The sequence below is a fragment of the Mustela lutreola genome, chromosome 7 (assembly GCF_030435805.1).
Source record: "Mustela lutreola isolate mMusLut2 chromosome 7, mMusLut2.pri, whole genome shotgun sequence".
Classification (NCBI taxonomy): domain Eukaryota; kingdom Metazoa; phylum Chordata; class Mammalia; order Carnivora; family Mustelidae; genus Mustela; species Mustela lutreola.
This window is the reverse complement of record NC_081296.1, coordinates 24,495,060-24,513,316: the sequence shown is the minus strand read 5'-3', so window position 1 is coordinate 24,513,316 and position 18,257 is coordinate 24,495,060.

The window sequence follows — 18,257 nt, the reverse complement described above, 5'->3', positions numbered from 1 at the left end:
AATTAGTTTTTTCTTGTGATGAGAATTTTTAATTTTGTTAGCTTAGAGACTTTCAAATAAGCAATATAGCATTGTTAACTACAGTCACTATGCTGTACATCATGTCCCCAGGACTTACTCATCTTATAACTGGAAGTTTGTACCTTTTGACCACCTTCACCCATTCCACACATCCCTACCCCTCTACCCCCACCGCTGACAGCCATCAAGCTGTTTGCTTTATCTCTGAATTTGGTTCTTTAGGTTCCACATAACAGTGAGATCTTGGATTTTTCTGTCTGACTTATTTCACTTAGCCCAATGCCCTCAAGTTGCATCCGTATGGAAGGATTTCCTTCTTTTTATAGCTGAATAATATTCCTCTGTGTGTATCTTCTTTATCCATTTATCTATGAAGTTCTTTTATAATTAAATTTTAATAGATAATACTTTCACGTGCTTCAAAAATAATGACGTAGGGGCACATGGGTTGCTCAGTCGGTTAAGCGTCCGACTCTTCCTTTTGGCTCAGTCATGATCTCAGGGTTGTGAGATCAAGCCCCACATCAGGTTTCACACTCAGCAGGGAGTCTGCTGGAGATTCTCTCTCTCCCTCCCACTCTGCTCCTCCCTGTTCACACATGCTCGCTCTCTCTAAAATAAATACATCTTTAAAAAAATAAAATATTGATGATGAAATACAAAATAATACATCAGGCAATCTTGTTCCAGTCCTGTCCTCCTACATCTCCTACTTTTTTCCAGATCTCAATAGTTTGCCCCAGGGGAACCCTGTATTAGTCAATGTTTTCCAGAGAAACATGAACCAGTAGAGGAGGAGGAGACAGAGAGATTGATTGTAAGGAATTGGCTCATGCAACTGTGGTGCCTGGCAAGTCCAAATGGTGCAAGGTGGACCAGCGGCCTAGAGACACAGGAAAGTGGTGAAGTTGCAGCTCAAGTCAAAAGGCAGTCCAGACACAGACCTTTCTCTCCTTTGTTTTCTGTGCCTTCAACTGATTGGGTGAGACCCACCCATACTGTGGCTGGTTCTCTACTCAAAGTGTACTCCTGTAATTATTAATCTCGTCTAAAAAAAATGACTTTACAGCAATATCTAGACTGGCATTTGAACCAATGACTGAGGACCCATGGTACTCCATGTACTACATGGGGTAGCCAAGTTAATGTAAATTTACCCTTTGCAGCCCCTCCTATGAATTTTTTTTAAAGATTTTATTTATCTATTTGACAGAGAGAGATCACAAGTAGGCAGAGAGAGAGAGAGGAGGAAGCAGGCTCCCCACCAAGCAGAAAGCCCAATGTGGGGCTCGATCCCAGGACCCCAGGATCTAACCTGAGCCAAAGGCAGAGGCTTTCACCCACTGAGCCACCCAGGCGCCCCTCCTATGAATTTTTGGTATGGCCTTTCCCTATTTCTGTGTACAAACAGAAGGAAATCCAAATCCTTCCTTGAAACTTCCTCCTACAAGCATAGCCTACACTGCCCATTGTTTCATACCCTGTTTGTTCATTTCGCACTACATGGGGTGATCTTTCCTTGTCTGCTCCTGATACCCTTCCTCCGCTGATAACATCACACAGATGGACAGTTTATTAAACCAGCTCCCCAGAGGGACACTAATCCATAACAGCCTTGTGTGTGCTGTGACTGATGACACCTGTGGGAAGGGTCTTCTGGATCTGTCTGAAACCTCAGGAATCTTGTGGTTTCAGTCTTCCCAGTCCAGGTCTCTTTGCAGTAGTGACACTTGTCTAAGTTACCTTCTGAAGGGCCTCCTGGGTGGCTCAGTGGGTTAAAGCCTCTGCCTTGGGCTCAGGTCATGATCTCAGGGTCCTGGGATCAGCCTCACATCGGGCTTTCTGCTCTGCAGGGAGCCTGCTTCCCTTCCTCTCTCTCTGCCTAACTCTCTGCCTACTTGTGATCTCTGTCTGTCAAATAAATAAATAAAAATCTTAAAAAAAAAAAAAGTTGCCTGCTGAAACACAGCCTTCTCTGAGCTTCTGGACGAGGGCACCTCCCAGCCCCTCTCGTTGTTGGGCCCTCGGGGAGGGCTGGCTGTTCACTGATGCTGCCCAACTGTTCTTTGGAAAGGGAGGGTGTGGATCCTTAACTTGACTCAAAGACCCTGAGGTCAAAGAGGCAGCCCTGTTAACAGCTAGGAGGGCATGTATACGCTGAGCTTCTCTGTAAACAGAAATTAAGAGCCTCAACTGAGGGCCAAGTTTGTTTTGGGAAAAAAGAAAGGGGGAAGGTCAGCCAGAGCAAACAACAGACTAATTAAGCAGCCTGTGAGGCCTTGTCAGGATCTCCTTGAGCAGCAACAGGGCATTTCCCCGGGTCCACAGCAGAGGGGCCCCCTGTGCGGACCTGGAAGCCCTCTGTGACTACTGAGTGTGTGGAGAGATCATTAGTCATCTCTTAGGATTAAACGTCTCTTATCTCCTTCTGTTGGCACCACAGACTGGCGGGCTTACCCAAGAGAAATGTCCTATCTCACTGCTCTGGAGGCTGGACGTCTGGGACCAAGGTGTTGGCAGGGTTGGTTCCTTCTAGGGACTGGGAGGGAGAATCCATTCCAGGCCTCTCGCCTACCTTCTGGTAGTTTGCTGGCCATCTCCGGAGCTCCTTAGCTTGTAGGAGCATCGCCCTGACCTCTACCTTTGTGTTCACACACTGTTCTCCCTCTGTGCATATCCGTCTCTGTGTCCAAATTACCTCTTTATAAGGGATACCAGTCACATTGAATTAGGGGCCCGCCCTTTTCTGGTATGATTCCACTCAACCTACTACATCTACAAATAGGCCTGTTTTCAAATAGGGCCACATTCTGACGCGCCGGGGGTTAGGATTTCAACACATGCATTGTTGAGGGTCACAATTCAGTCCATCATGGCAGTGGAAGGGTCTGGGCGGTCGCTCTATTAGGAGAACCCAGATCCCGGACAGATGGGCTTTTGGACATACATTCCATACCCTGGGCCCTAAGCAGAATTAGAAAAGGTGTTATAAAACCTGGGGATCCACATCAAGTGGCTTTTCTCTGGGAAACCCCCAGTTCTGGGAACAAATGAGGGTGTTTATAAAGCATCTGATGGAACAGTGTCCACGCATTATGCAACAAGGGCCCTGACCACAGACACTCGTTTTTTTCTCCAGGCCTTCGTCTGGGGCCCAAAGGCACAGCCGTGGAGGAGCTGAGTTGGAACAAGCCGCTGAACCTGTTTCTTCTTCTATAAACTGGGGAGAATAATGCCGACCTCAAGGACCCAGTGACCTCATTAGGTAGTACAGACATTGCCCTCACTCTGCTGCACTTAACAGGTACCCGAAGGGGATTCCCACACTGCACTCACTGCATGGGGCCTGTCTACACTGAGCCAGGTGACTGCGACTACCTTGGTCTGCTTTCCTCTACAGCTGTCACTCAAGGTCCCTCTGCTCACCCCAGCTGGCTGGAGAGGGGCGCATGGTTCCCCCAGGCCCCTCTGCCCTGCTGACCCTGGAGACCCCTACCCAGGGCCCTCCCATCGCACGTGCTCTCTTAGGCCAATGGGAGGGGACATGCAGGGGCCTCTCCTTGACCTTCCTCCCAGCTGGAAGACCCCAGAAGTGACCTGGGACCCTGAGGAGGAAAGGAGAGCTCCTTCTTCCACCAGAGTGGGACCTGCATGGGGGACCGCATACAGCAGGATAATATTTGCAGAGCAGCTGCTATGTGCTGGGCTTGCCCCTTTCCACGGCCCATGAGGAGCTGGGGTGTGGGGGAAACTCTCATCCTAGAACCTCCTGCAAGCTGGAAATTAAAAAAAAAAAAAATTTTTTTTTTTACATTTTACATTTGACGTTTTTTACATTTTGCATTTACATTTTACCTTTTTTTTACATTTTACATTTACATTTACAAATTACATGTATAATTTTTACAGCTGTAGTTGTAAAATGTGGATTACATCTGCCAACAGGTGGTCCTGGTACCCCGTCCCAGAGGGAGATAGATGTCCCTATGTAAGGTTTAGAGTCCGGAGAGACCCGGTAGGCCGTTTGTCAACGAAGGAGGGAGGCAACACTGAGCGGGCCTGACTTCTTCCCCCACACTCATCCGTGAGATGAGTCCCTGGGTGGAGGTGGGGGAGGGCGGGAGGACAGAGACAAGAAGCCAGGTGTCAGACTATACAGGAATTCCCTGCCGTAGAAGCTGGGAAGGTGGGCCCTCAGCTCCCCCTTGCTGGCCTGCAGATTTTTTTTTTTTTTAAGATTTTATTTATTTATTTGACAGACAGAGATCACAAGGAGGCAGAGGGAGAGAGAGGAGGAAGCAGGCTCCCCACCAAGCAGAAAGCCCAATGTGGGGCTCGATCCCAGGACCCACATTGAGCCAAAGGCAGAGGCTTTAACCCACTGAGCCACCCAGGTGCCCCCTGGCCTGCAGATTTTATTAGCTCTACTTCTCTGGTAGGCAAATTGAGGATCAGAAAGACTAAGAAATTTGTTCAAGTTCCCATGGGTGGTGGGGGTGAACCCAGGGCTCCATCCACCCCATCGACAATGGCATTATTTGGAACTATCTTGGCCCCCACTCCTGCTCTTCTGCATCTGAACCAGACCCCAGCTGAGCACCTGTGCACCCTCTTGTGATCCAGTCCTCCAGAGCACATGCAGTGCATCATGGCCAGGGACCCTTGGGGACCAGTCACAGTTTCTGCCCACCCCATGGCCACTCCCTTCTGATGACAACACTCTAAGGTTCCCTGGGGGAACCTCCCACCCGTCACCCCCACCATCAAGCCATGGGGTTAAGGCAGCTCAGCATGGCCCAGCACAGGCCACTGAGAAAATTACTTTTCTGGAATTACTGGGAAGGATGAGATCTTTTTTCTTTTGTCTAGTGGGGAAAGGAAAGATCTATCCTTCCTTTCAGATGCTGTAAAACAGAGGTATCGCCCCCTTCTTCCCTGGTGGCAGGGAGATCACACAGGGTAACAGGCCAAGTGCCAGGGTAGGGGGCAGACCTTCAGCAAATGCTTCCCTTCTTGTTGTCATGAAATGGTCATAGAGAGTGGAGAAAGCATCTGGAGGAATATATGAAGCAGGCATGTCAGCAGAGGCCGGCTTACCGTGAACCCAAAGCTTCAAGTGCAAGGGCTCCCCAGGGCTTTGCATCAAATTCCAGGCTTCTGACTTTATTTCTTTCTCTACCAAGAGGATCCTTGTCTCCAAAGTACATGAGTTCCATGTCCCAGAAACTCAGATCGGAGCCACTGTGTCAGGCACAGCGTACACAGGAACTGAGTTTCCTTTATCAACAGAACGCAAAGGGGGCGGCAGGCATTCCTGTGTCCTCCCAAGGCTGAACTCTTGTCTGGCAGCAATCCCGATGCGGCCAGATCATTCTGGATTGGGCTCGGACCCGGTTCCAGCCCTTAAACAAAACTGAAAGGTCTTCCTTAAAAACAGATCAGCATCGGGATTTTAAGGATTTTTAAATCCTTAAAAACAATATACCCTAGGGTAATAAAGCAGAAGCTAGGAAGAACTTCAAGATACTTCAGTTTCCATTAAGGAGTGAGTTTGGGTCTCCAGGGGAAAAAACAAGGAAGGATTACTTCTCCTAGGGGCAAAAAAAAAAAAAAAAAAGCAAGGCTATACAGGACCTCCCCAGGGAGGAAGCCAGGCCAACCCCCAGGGAAGAATTCCCTGGACAAGGAGCTAGATTTGGAGAGTGGCTGGGGAGTCTGCTTGATAGGCTCCCTCTTCCTCTCCCTCTGCCCCCTCTCCCCCCAGCTGGCACACATGGGCTCTCTCTCTCTCTCTCTCTCAAAAAATAAATTAAATAAATAAATAATCAATTAAAAATAAATTTAAAATAAAATGGATCTAGGTTGTTGGTGTGGACATGAGGACCTTAGTGCAAATTCAGCGAGAAGGTGCCCATCACTTAGAACCATGCCAGGCATGAATAATGGGACTGAACACTTTTAGAGCTAAGGTAGCATCACTGATAGCTTTCAGCTAAAGTCAGGGACAAATTTTGTACCCCCCTTTCTATTGGATGACTCGTCCTTGCAGAGAAGACTGCCCACAGGGGGTCCCAAAATAGGGAGTCAGTTACCCCCCTTGGAAATTAACCAAGTAAGCAAGGGTCATCTCATTTTGGAAAATCTCCCACATCATTGGAAGGCTACCTGGTCTACTGGTCATGTTCCCTTAAATATCTGAGGTGTCTTATGAACACTAGGCAAGGTCTAGTGTTTTGGGAGGAGGAAGAAGGTAATTCCTGCCTTCCACACCAGAAGGAAGATTCCAAGGCATGGTGTTCCTGAAAAGAAAATTTGTTTATAATTGTTATAAACAATCCGAGTGAAACCTCCATCAGTCTCGACACAGGTTGACAGAGCATCTGACATGGGACCTCCAGTTCCCAGCTATTGGAATAATTCAGTCTAGCCCTTGTTTTTGCAAGGATTACTACTTCAGGCCTCTTGTCTTATGTGTCTTGTTTGTCTACACCACCAGCCAGATGACATTTTTCCACCCCACAGAATGAATGGCTAAGGGAGACATCCAGAGCAGGGGTAGCTAATGTGGGGGGTTGTGGCAGGGTATTCCCGTGACCACCCTTGGTGGCAGTGATTTGCTAGAATGACCCACAGAACTCAGGGAAGCTGTTATACTCATGGCTACAGGGTGTTTTTTAAAAAATATTTTATTTATTTATTTGATTATTTATTTATTTGACAGAGATCACAAGTAGGCAGAGAGGCAGGCAGAGGGGGTGGTGCGGGAAGCAGGCTCCCTGTTGAGAAGAGAGCCGGATGTGGGGCTTGATCCCAGGACCCTGGGATCATGACCTGAGCCGAAGGCAGAGGCTTTAACCCACTGAGCCACCCAGGTGCCCCAATGGCTACAGGTTTTTACAGCAAAAGGATATAGATCAGTATCAACAAATGAAAAGGTGTATAAGGCAGAGTCCAGGAGAAACCAGGTGTGAACTTCCTATAGTCCTTACCCAGTGGAATCATGTGCACAGTGCTGAATTCTCCTAGCAATGACATGGGCAACATGTGCAAAGGAGGGGGGCGCCTGGCTGGCGATGTCTGTAGAGCATGGGACTCTTGATCTTGGGGTTGTGAGTCTGAGCCCAGTGTTGGGTGCAGAAATTACTTAAAAATAAATGAAATTAAAAAAAAAAAAAAAAAAAGCATGCAACAGGAAGTTCACCTTGACCATGGTGTCTGAGGGTTTTATCGGGGGCCAGTTATGTAGGCACGGGATGTCCATGTGACTGACCTTAGGTCAAACCGATACAGCCCCCCACTATAAATTCCATTGTTAGTATCAAATATGTGGTGTGGTTCAAGGCCCCAGGTAATCAATGACACTCCTCAGGCAGGGTAGTCAAAGACTTGGAGGTTATCCCCCAGGAGCTGGTCAAGGGCCATTTCTGAAGACTTTGGGGCTATGTTGAGTTTGGACAAGCCTGATGAGTTAACCCTTTACTACACAGAGGTGCCATTGCTGGGCGATCATCGGCTGTTGGCAATGGACAAGGTTGAAAAGGAAGAGCCATCGGATCACGGGCAGAGCAGTCTGGCAAGGGATGGCACATCCAGCACCAGTTAAATTTCAGATGCTTGGGAGGCCCACACTAGGACAGGGCATTTTCCTTAATGCAGAGATCTCCAAACTCCCATATGTGAATATAGCACCTCTGTTGCCCACAGGACCGGGTAGGATGGTCAGGTGAGCACTTCTGTCTAACAGAGCCATAAGAATTGCTCCCTCCCCTCCCTGAAGTTTCCCAGAACACTCACCTTTTTCCTAAAAGCGGCTGAGATCAGGGTAGAAAAGACTGGAGGAACTGGAGGCATGGAGGGAGGGGCTCTCTGTACCAGTAAATAAAGCTTAACATTTACTTTTATTTCTCTGAAAGAGAGCAAGCATGAGCAGGGAAGAGAGAGAGAGAAGCAGGGAGCCCAACATGGGGCTTGATCCCAGGACCCTGGGATCGTAACCTGAGCTGAAGGCAGACACTTAACCATCTGAGCCATCCAGCCCCTTACTTTTAGTTGTAATTGGCCACTTCAGAGCCAGGATATTTGGGGCCACTGTCTCCTATCTCACCTGATGCTGGCCTGAGCTGAGCTTGGCTGTGGGGAAGGCCGGTCACCCTGTTGGTTTTGACTCCTCCCGCTTTTCATCCACAATGCAGACACAAGAAACCAGTACAGGGCCTTCTTCAGAGCTCTGTGACCCTTCTGCCCCTCCTTTTGTCCATGGCAGCCTGATCCAAGCTCGGACTGGGTCTGAGTCTTCTTGGAGCACACAGGACAAACATGCCCATGCTGTCCGTCTATCTCCACACTCTAGTGAATGGACAGACCCAGCATGGGGTTAGAGGCTGGGGGTCTGCAGTCAGATGTCCAGCTCTGCTGCTGGGGGGGTCAGGCAGGGGACTCCATCCTTCTGATCTCAATTGACTCATCTTGTAACATGGAGATCCCAGTAAGAGCACCTCGTAACAACAGTCTCGGGGGTGGTTATGAGAGTAGAAGAATTTGGTGCTGGCTACCATTGCTGCCGGGTGAACACTGGTGCATTTCACTCTGGGTGTGGGTGGGGTGGGCAAGACCCAACATCTACGCTCTTAACACTGGTGCCCAGAGGTGCCTACCCACGGGTATTGCAAGGAAGCTGGACCATGACCCACTTGAACGTGGGAATGGCCCATTCATCAGTGGGACATTCATTGCCCAGACTAATGTTGGGCCTGCTTCAGGGCCAGGGACTTGTATCAGGCTATACAAAAAGAAAAGCATGGGTGACTCAGGAAGATAGCCACAGGCCTCCCATCTGACCTTCTCCAGACTGTCACTAGTCACATACCAGTCACCCTTTTAAGAGGCAAAGAGGGAGGGTGGGAAACCCATGTGTTTCAAGTTAAGTCATGATGTTTGAAAGTTCATATTACCAAAAATTTGCCAAATAGATCCCATTGTGTGTATGACTTTTATGCTCACAAAAGACGGAATTTCAGCTCAGTGGGACGTGGGTGAGCTGTTTCACGAACGGATCTGGCATAGCTGGGCATGTAACTGGAAGACTATGGAGCCTGACACTATTTTATACTGCATACAAAAATAAATTCCCGAACAACAAATGATTTAAATATTTACCCCAAAGATACAGATGTAGTGAAAAGAAGGGCCATCTGTACCCCCAATGTTCATAGCAGCAATGGCCACAGTCGCCAAACTATGGAAAGAACCAAGATGCCCTTCAATGGACGAATGGATAAGGAAGATGTGGTGCATATACACTATGGAGTATTATGCCTCCATCAGAAAGGATGAATACCCAACTTTTGTTTTGTTTTTAAAGTAATGCAATTCTGGGGTGCCTGGGTGGCTCAGTCAGGTTGAGCATCCAACTCTTGATTTTGGCTCAGGTCCTGATTTCAGGGTGGTGAGATTGAGCCCTGCATCAGGCTCTGCACTCAGTGGAGAGTCTGTTTGTGATTCTCTCTCATTCTCTCCCTCTGTTCCTCCCCCTTCTTGTACTCTTTCTCTCCCTCTCTAAAATAAATAAAAAAAAATATTTTTAAAAAGAAGTAATGCAATTCAAATCTTACCCCCCAAAATAAATAAAGATCTACATGAAAATTTCTCTGCCAAACAGGCAACCCAGAAGCTATGGGGGAAAAAAGAAAAAGGACACCGACTCTCTAAAATTTTTTAAATTTTTAGCTGGCAAAAGGGACCACATACAGATTTGACATACAGACAGCAACTTTGGAAAAAGGGTGTGACATGTCGATGTGCCCACCTTTAAGGCAAAGTGTTTCTATCTACTAGATTGGATCATGTGAAGTTGTTGTTTTTATTGGTGAAATAGTAAAGTAGCAACCAGGTCATATAATTCAACCTGTTACAGTGTGGACAAGAAAAGAAGAGAAACAGACAAACGGGAAAAATTGGTAAAAAGAAGGCATTTGCTGCAGAGCGATCTAATTGCTCCAATTACTCTCCCCCTCTACTGAGGGGGGGTAGTGTCCCCTCCACCCTCCTTCTTATAAACAAAATCCTGTTTTTACTCAGAGTAGTAACTCAGAAACTGATTTTCTAAGCCTCCTCTGCAGCGAGGTGTAGCCAGCTGCCCAAGTTCTCACTTATATAGGCAAGCAGGAATATTGTGTATGTTAAATCCAGAACATCTCCTTACAGGAGTGGAGGAGTGTGCCCTGCCTTTGTGCCTGCCTCTCTTGCTGCTTGGAACTGAGATGTGATGCCTGGTGCTCTGGCAGCTGTTCCAGAGAGAGAACAAATTGGAGACCTGGAAGACGTCCGCATCACTGAACAACTTTGCAAGTCACAATACCAACCTTGCACTTCCTACTTCCAGAATCCTTTCATGGGAGATACACAAACTCCAATTTAAACCTCAGTGATTTGGGGGTTTTCTGCTACCTGCTGCTGAACTGAACCCAATGAACACAGCAATTCCCAGAGGAATACATTCACATGATCAACTTGAGAAAATGTTCTAACCTTTTTATGAGTAGCTAGAAAAACTTACATGAAAGAAACCAACAGATCACTTTATACCCAATAGACTGATTAAAACCAATATAAGTGTTAATATGCATTGTGGGTAAAGGTGCAGGGAAAGGGGCTCTCTGAAGATTGTTGCTGAGATGAGAATTGTTGTGGTTTTTTTTTTGGAAAGCAACCTGGCAACACCTAGTAAAATTAAACCTATCTATACTTTTCAATCCAGCCATCCCATTCCTGTGACTCTATCTCAGAGTAATCAAAGGACCCATAAGTATGTAAGGTTGTATTTACATGGATGTAAACTGTAGCAGGGTTTATGTTTGAAAAAGAGGAAACAAAGTGAATGCTATCAACAGGTTGAATGAATTATGTTTCATTCACACCTTGAACAACACTCTCTCAGGTCTGCTTCTCTGAGAGATGAACTCTAAGGCTGAGATTGGCAAATAAGAGGGTTTATTAGGAAGTGCTGTCAGGTGTCACCTTATAAGGAGGCCTCTGCCTACCCTGGAAGAACTGGAGCTTGATGGGCTTTCCAGATGTTCCAGAATTTAGCTCAAGGGACGAGCCTTTGCACCTCTGCATTAATCCATCATTGGGATGCCTCCTCCCTGGGACTTAAACTCTGGCAGATGGCAGTCTCCAGAGAAAGACTCAGCTCCGACCCATCAGTGACCAACAATCCTGGCAGCTGGGAGGGTACATTTTGCCATAGCATCCACCACGGTCCACTCTTGGTGTCACTTGGATCCACTTGATTCATGTAGTAAATCCATTTCATCTAGGAACAGCTCCTTCAAGATTCTGGTGGATCTCTTTTTCTGAGATTTTGAAGATGAATCACTTACTGACCACCAGTGAAGACCTCATCAGTGGTGGGTGGTAGAGCACTAGCAGTCTCTGGCATGCTGCCATGCTACACTGTCAATGTCATGGGTGGGGAACCAGCGTGGGGTATTAGTCAGCACAGGCTGCTATAACAATACCTAGTTGATGGTATTTTCATCAACTAGGAGGCTTAAAAATACACATATTTCTCACCATTCTTGGGGCTGGGAAGTCTAAGATCAAGGTGCTTGACCAATTTGGTTCCTGGTGGGAGCCGCCTTCTTGGTTTCTGGACAGATGCCTTCTTTCTGTGTCCTCACCTGGTAAAGAGATAGATTCCTATCCCTTCTTACAAGGGCACTAATCCCGTTCATGAGGGATTTGCCCTCATGACCTAATCACTTCCCGAAGGCCCCACCTCTAAATACCCTTTTATTGGGAATTAGGTTTCAACATGTAAATTTTGGGGGGACAAAATCATTCAGTCTATAGCAACTTCTCAGTTCAGAAGATGTGGATTACCTTACTCATATTGTGAATTCGTTTTGTTGTACTGTTAGAACAAAGCACCACAGACTGGGGGGCTTAAACAACAGAAATTTATCATCTCACAGCTCTGGAAGCTGGAGATCCAAGATCAAGATGTTAGTAGGGTGATTCTTTCTGAGGGCCATGAGGGAATGTTCTGTTTCAAGCTCTCTCTTTGCCTTGTAAATAACCATATTCTCCCTGTGTCTCTTCACATTGTCTTCCTTCTGTGTCCTCATCTCCCCTTTTTTGTAAGGATACCAGTCATATTAGATTAGGGCCCACCCCTATGACCTCATTTTTAACTTGGTTATCCCTAGAAAGACCTTATTTCCAAATAAGGCCACATTTTGAAATTATGAGAGTTCAGACTTCAAAGTATATATATTTGGAGAGAGGTAGGAGACACACTTCAACCCACAACATACCTTGTCCATTGGCAGCCACAAAAGGCAGGTAAGGTTGTATAATATGGGCATCCCCCATGCCCCACTGTATCATAGACACCCTCCCATAGAGTTATGACTAGGTTAGAGCAGCATGGTCTTCCCAACTGAGTCATATTAGCAGAACATTCTAAGTTTTAGATTCTGTTCTAGTTTTTGTTTATTCTGGTGTCATAATTGTTGGGTTTTTACATTTTTGCTTAGTTGCCTATGTTTTTATTAATAATCTAATCCAAAACTCACTGCCAGGCTTTCTTAATACATTCAGACACAGGTGACTTGCCTCCCACACCTCATACACACCCTTCACCACAGCCCTTTCTCCTGTGATAGAATCTCTGTTTCCTGGATGCCCTTTCACTGCTTTTTCTTTTACTCCCTTGTTTTATAGGAGCATATCCTTCAGTAACATCCTAAGAAAAGGCATATGGGAGGTAAATTTTAGAGGCTCCTACCTGCCCAAAATGCTTTTATTCCATCTTCTCACTTCATGGGTGTTTTGGGTCTAAAAATTCTAGACTGAAAGCCATTTCTCTTCAAAATTTTGAAGACATAGTGTAATTGTCTTATTTACAGTGTGATCATGAGAAGCCTGAAGTCGTTCTCATTCCCCATTCTTTCATTTTTTCACTGCCCTTTTGAGGTTTGTAGCATAGTCTTTTTGTAAATTAGGTTCCTGGACCCAATTTCAATGTATAAGGATGGAGGGGGCAAGAGGTGGGGAGCATAGGAGAGGCAGTCCCCACACCAACAAGCAATTCTCAGGATACCAGCTGGGTGCCCTACAATTTAGTTCGACTCTGACACTATCTACCCAGAGATAACATCAGATTCCACAGGTAAGGCTTCAGTCCTACAAGATTGCTCCCCTCACTTGTAATCCAGGTGCTTCCCTGTGCTTCTGACTGACCAGCTACTCTCACAACTTCCTCCTTGAACTTCAGGTTTCAGTTGCAAGTCCAGTATGTCTGACTGGCTATAGATTAGAGGTTTTGAAGGTTCCCTCCTCAGGTTAATTTGTTGGAGTGGCTCACAGAACTCTGAGAAATTTTTTACTTGCTAGATTATCAGTTTATTATAAAAGGATATAACTCAGGAATAGCCAGATGGAAGAGATGTGCATAGGACAAGGTGGAGGAAATGGGCACAGAGCTTTCATTCCCTCTTTCAGCCCACCACTGTCCCCAGATTTCCCCATGTTCACCAAGATGGAAACTCTATGAACCCTCTTCTTTTGGGTTTTATGGAAGCTTTGTTACATAGGCGTGATTGATTAAATCATTGGTCATTGGCTGTTGATTCAATCTCCAGCCCCTCTCCTCTTCCCAGAGGTCAGGAGAAAGGGACTGAAAGTCCTGACCTTGTAGTCACATGGTTGGTTCTCCCGGCAGCCAGGTTCCACCTATAGGTGCTTTTAAAGAACCCACCTCATTAACATAACAAAAGACACATTTCTCACTCAAAACACTTGAAATATTCTAAGGGTTTAGGAAACTATGAACCAGGAATGGGGTTGAAGACCCCATTGATAATATTTCTTATTATCAATCAAAGTACACACTTTGCCACTAGTATTTGAAAATGCCTCCAGGAGATGCCTGGATCTATTTCGTCTTTTCAAACTGAATACTCATGTTCTTTATCAAGAAAATCCTTGAAATGTGTTTTTGATTATTTCTTCCCCTCCATTTTCTCTGTCCTGTGTTTATGAAACTGCCATTACTTTGATATTAGACTAGTTTTCTTACATTTTTTCCCTCTTATTTTCCATCTCTGATTTTTTGCTTTACTTTCTGGAAGAATTTCTCAACTTTATATCTAAACTATTTAGTGTTCATTATTTCTGCTTTCATATTTTTCAATTTTTTAAAAGTTCTTGTTTGGTTTTAAAGTATTGTTTTTTAAAATAGTATCCTATTCTTGCTTCATAGGTCTGGTATCTTCTTTTATTTCTTTCCTTCTTTCTGTTTCTCTTTTTCTTTACCTCTCTACTTTCCTTCATTCCTTTAATATTCCTCTAATATTCTTCTCCCTGTAATGTTTTACCCAAGTTGCATTTCCTCTGCATGCTCTGATCACTATCATTCATGTCAGAGACTTTCTTCAGATGTCTGCTAATTGATGATTATCTATTTTCATGTTGAGTGTAAAAGACCCAAAGCCTGCTTGGATGTTGTGAGCCCACAGTTGACTTGTAGACAAGGAGTGTTACTGTAGGGCAGGTTTCTAGGCCTGGCACCATTAACATTTTGAGCTGGATAATTCTTTTTTTGGTGTGGGGGGTGGGAGGACCATTCCTGTGCAACGTAGGATGCTTAGCTGCATTCATAGTTACCAATAGCTGCCCCCCCCACACCAGTCTGTCATTCCTCCCAGCAAGGATGAGTCTAGGGGAGGCAGGAGGGCTGACTCCGGATATCTGGGTGGCATCTTTGTACTGCTGTCAGTGAAGAAGTTGGTTCTCTGCACTGGGGGGATAGATGTGTGCTGAATTCTGACTCCTCCGGCAACATGGAACTTGGGCAATTTTAGTCTATCCATGCTGACATGACAAACACCACACACAGGATGGTCTGAACAGATTTATCTCCTCATAGTTCTGGAAACTGAAACTCTGAGATCAAGTTGTCAGCAGGACTGGTTTCTCCTGACTTCTCTCTTTGGCTTGGAGATGGCTGACTTTGTGTGTGTGTATGTGTGTGTGTGTGTGTGTGTGTGTGTGTGTGACCTCACATGGTCTTTCCTTTGTGTACACATCTTTCTTTGTGTGTCCAAATTTCTTCTTATAAGTATACAGGTCAGGTTGGATTAGGATTCATCTTAATGACCTCCTTTCAACTGAATCACCTTTTTAAAGACCTTATATCCAAAGAGGGTCACATTCTAAGCCACCAGGGTTTGGGACTTCAATGTACAAATTTAATGGGAGACACAACTCAGCCTGTGACAGGTAGGCTGTTCAATTTCCGCAATAACAGTGTCTTTTAAAGGGTATCAGGACAGTTGGAGGTGGCACTGGTCTTGGGCCAGCCTACCCCAAGCCATTCCTTGCTTTCTCTCATTTTGCTTTGTAGGCAGCAGCAGCAAGTCTACCCCTGGGCTGTACTTCCAGGCTCACAGGCTAGCCCACTTCCTGCTGGCTCAGCCAATGGGAGGTGGCGGCATAGTTTGTAGAGCCCAAGCAGGTGAGAGGCCTGAGCATGCCTCCTCCCTTCCGTCCTGCCTCACAAGGTAGCTCCACAGCATTTCTCTCTCCTCTGAGGTTCCAGCTCCTACTGAAGCCTCCAATGGTTCCCTGGACCCTCATGACCCCACCCCCTTCCTCTGGTCCCAGCCTAGAGGGATGGTGACCACCCCCCCATTGTGGCTAATCTCTGGGTTCTAATGCCCCCCATTTGCTTATCTATCACCCGTGATCCCAATCCTGGCATGCAGGCCCCTCCAATATAAGTATTCTAATAGAAGTATAAGTCTTCTTGGTTAAATCCTGACCGATACAGCAGTACTTTTTCCTGAAAGGATTTGAGGCTGGAAATAATGTTGAAATGGTTAGAGACATGACAAACGTACCCTTCTGGGTTCTAAGCATGGGGTCAACAAGATGTTTACAACCCGATACTGAACACCCACTGTGTACATATGGGATGCATCAGCTGTAAGTCTGTTTTAAGTCTAGAACACTCTTCCTGAGGGACCTAGACATGCTCCTGTATGTGATCAAATCTTCCGTAGCTTGAGAGTCCCAATGAGTGACATTACCAGAGGTCCCTGCAATTTCACAGATCTGTACCCTGAACTTCAGTGATACAGAACTTCACCAAAACATCCTTCCAGACAGCAAACCCCGACAGGCCAACTGGGGCATGGTGAGGAGTCTTCTTAGAGGGATGGTAAGCTGAGGAGCCCAGGGTCCCTCCTTAACCCACCTTGGCTGCCCGTAGCCTTCAGCCTCACTCACTCCCCAGATCCTGGCCCCAGGTGCTACTTCCTGCTTCCAGCACCTGCTCCTGGCCCCTCTGGATGCAGCTTTCACCTTCTACCCCCTGAAATATCACTGGGAGCAGCTTCTTCTTGGACCTTCCCCTGGGACAGTGCCCCCAAGCCTTCAGTGAGAGATTCCCCACCTGCCCAATGGACCCTGGGGCTCCTGGCCCAACACCACCTGTGGGGGAACTTCGGGTCTAAGGGTCCTGGCTGGAGTGTCTGGGAAGGCAGACGGTAGGGAGGCAAAAGGCGTCTCTTTGGCGGTATCCCTGATTCTCTTCATCCCCCAACCCCCAGGCTGTCAACCTCCTGGCCAAGCCGGGACCTGATGATGATGGTCAGGATATTTTCAGTTTACTGGGGCCCTTTAGAGAACAAGCAAGACAGCCTGCAGGTAGGACAGGCTCCAGACAGGCTCTCAGGCACCCTCAGGCTGTGCCATCCAATAAGAACATAAGTGAACCAGATGTAATTTTAAAACTTCTTGTGGCCACATTAAAAAAGAGCCAAAAGAAAAGGTAAAATTGATTTTAATAATATTTTCTGGAATCTACTATATCTAAAATAGTATTGTCTTAGCAGGCAATTCTTTCTTTTTTTATTTAAATTCAATTAGACAACATATAGTGCATCACGAGTTCAGAAGCAGGGTTCAATAATTCATCAGTTGTGTGTAACACCCAGCGCTCATCACATCACGTGCCCTCCTTCATGCCCATCACTCAGTTACCCCATCCCCCCCTCACCTGCCTCCCCTCCAGCAACCCTTGGTTTGTTTCGCAGAGTCAAGAGTCTCTCATGGTTTGTCTTCCTCTCTGATTTCTTCCCATTCAGTTTTCCCTCCCTCCCCGCATGATCCTCTGTGCTATTTCTTATATTCCGCATATGAGTGAAACCATATGATAATTGTCTTTGACTGACTTGTTTCCCTTAGCATAATCCCTCCAGTTCCATCCACGTTGATATAAATGGCAGGCATTCATCCTTTCTGACGGCTGAGTAATAGTCCATCGTATATACGAACCACTTCTTCTTTATCCATTCATCTGTTGAAGGACATCTTGGTTCCTCCCACAGTCTGGCTATTGTGGACATTGCTGCTATGAACATTCGGGTGCAGGTAAGCAGGCAATTCTTATAAAAATTATAAAAGATCTGTTCCCTGCACAATTCCAGGGGATTGGGAGGAGATGGGGACCGTAGAGGTGTTGCATCAGACTTCCTGAACCCGGGCATAATTCCCAGGTATGCCCAGGGAAGCCAGAGCTGAGCTTGAAGGTTGGCACAGGAATAAGCAAGGGAATTAGCAAGTTGGCCAGAGGGGATGGGTGGAGAGAGGTGGCTGAGGTTTTGTTCCCAAGAGGGACAAAATGGAGGTAACATGTGTCTATGAAGACTTGAAACCCTGCTGTATACACCAAGGTCTTGTGGGTGTAGCTCTTCAGGGAAACCCAAACTGGACACTGAGGTCCCCACCAAGGTGGCAATGACAGAGCAGCCCCAGCCTCCAAGTGGGAAGGGGAACACAAGCAGAAGTCAGCCAGGGATGACCTGTGAGCACCACGGGGATCACCTGGGACCGTGGGCCAGCCACTGAGCGGGTCTGAAGGGCAGTGGACCCTGCTGTTGCTGCCCAGGACAGCTTGCCTGGTTCATCAGGCTCCTCTTCTCGGGCAACTCCTCATAGTTTTCCCCAGGGGAAAACTGACTCTGACACAAATAAAACCCCCAACCAATGAGCTTAAAATTCATTTGAGAAACCTGTCCCTAAATCAGAGCAGATCTGAGCCTCACGAACTGCCTCCAGCGACCCAAGTTACGGTGGGAATGCATAATTTAAAGAAAAATGGACTTTTATCCCTTTATGGTTTCCTCTGTCAAAACCATGTTCCCCGAATGTTCACTGTATGCCAAGCA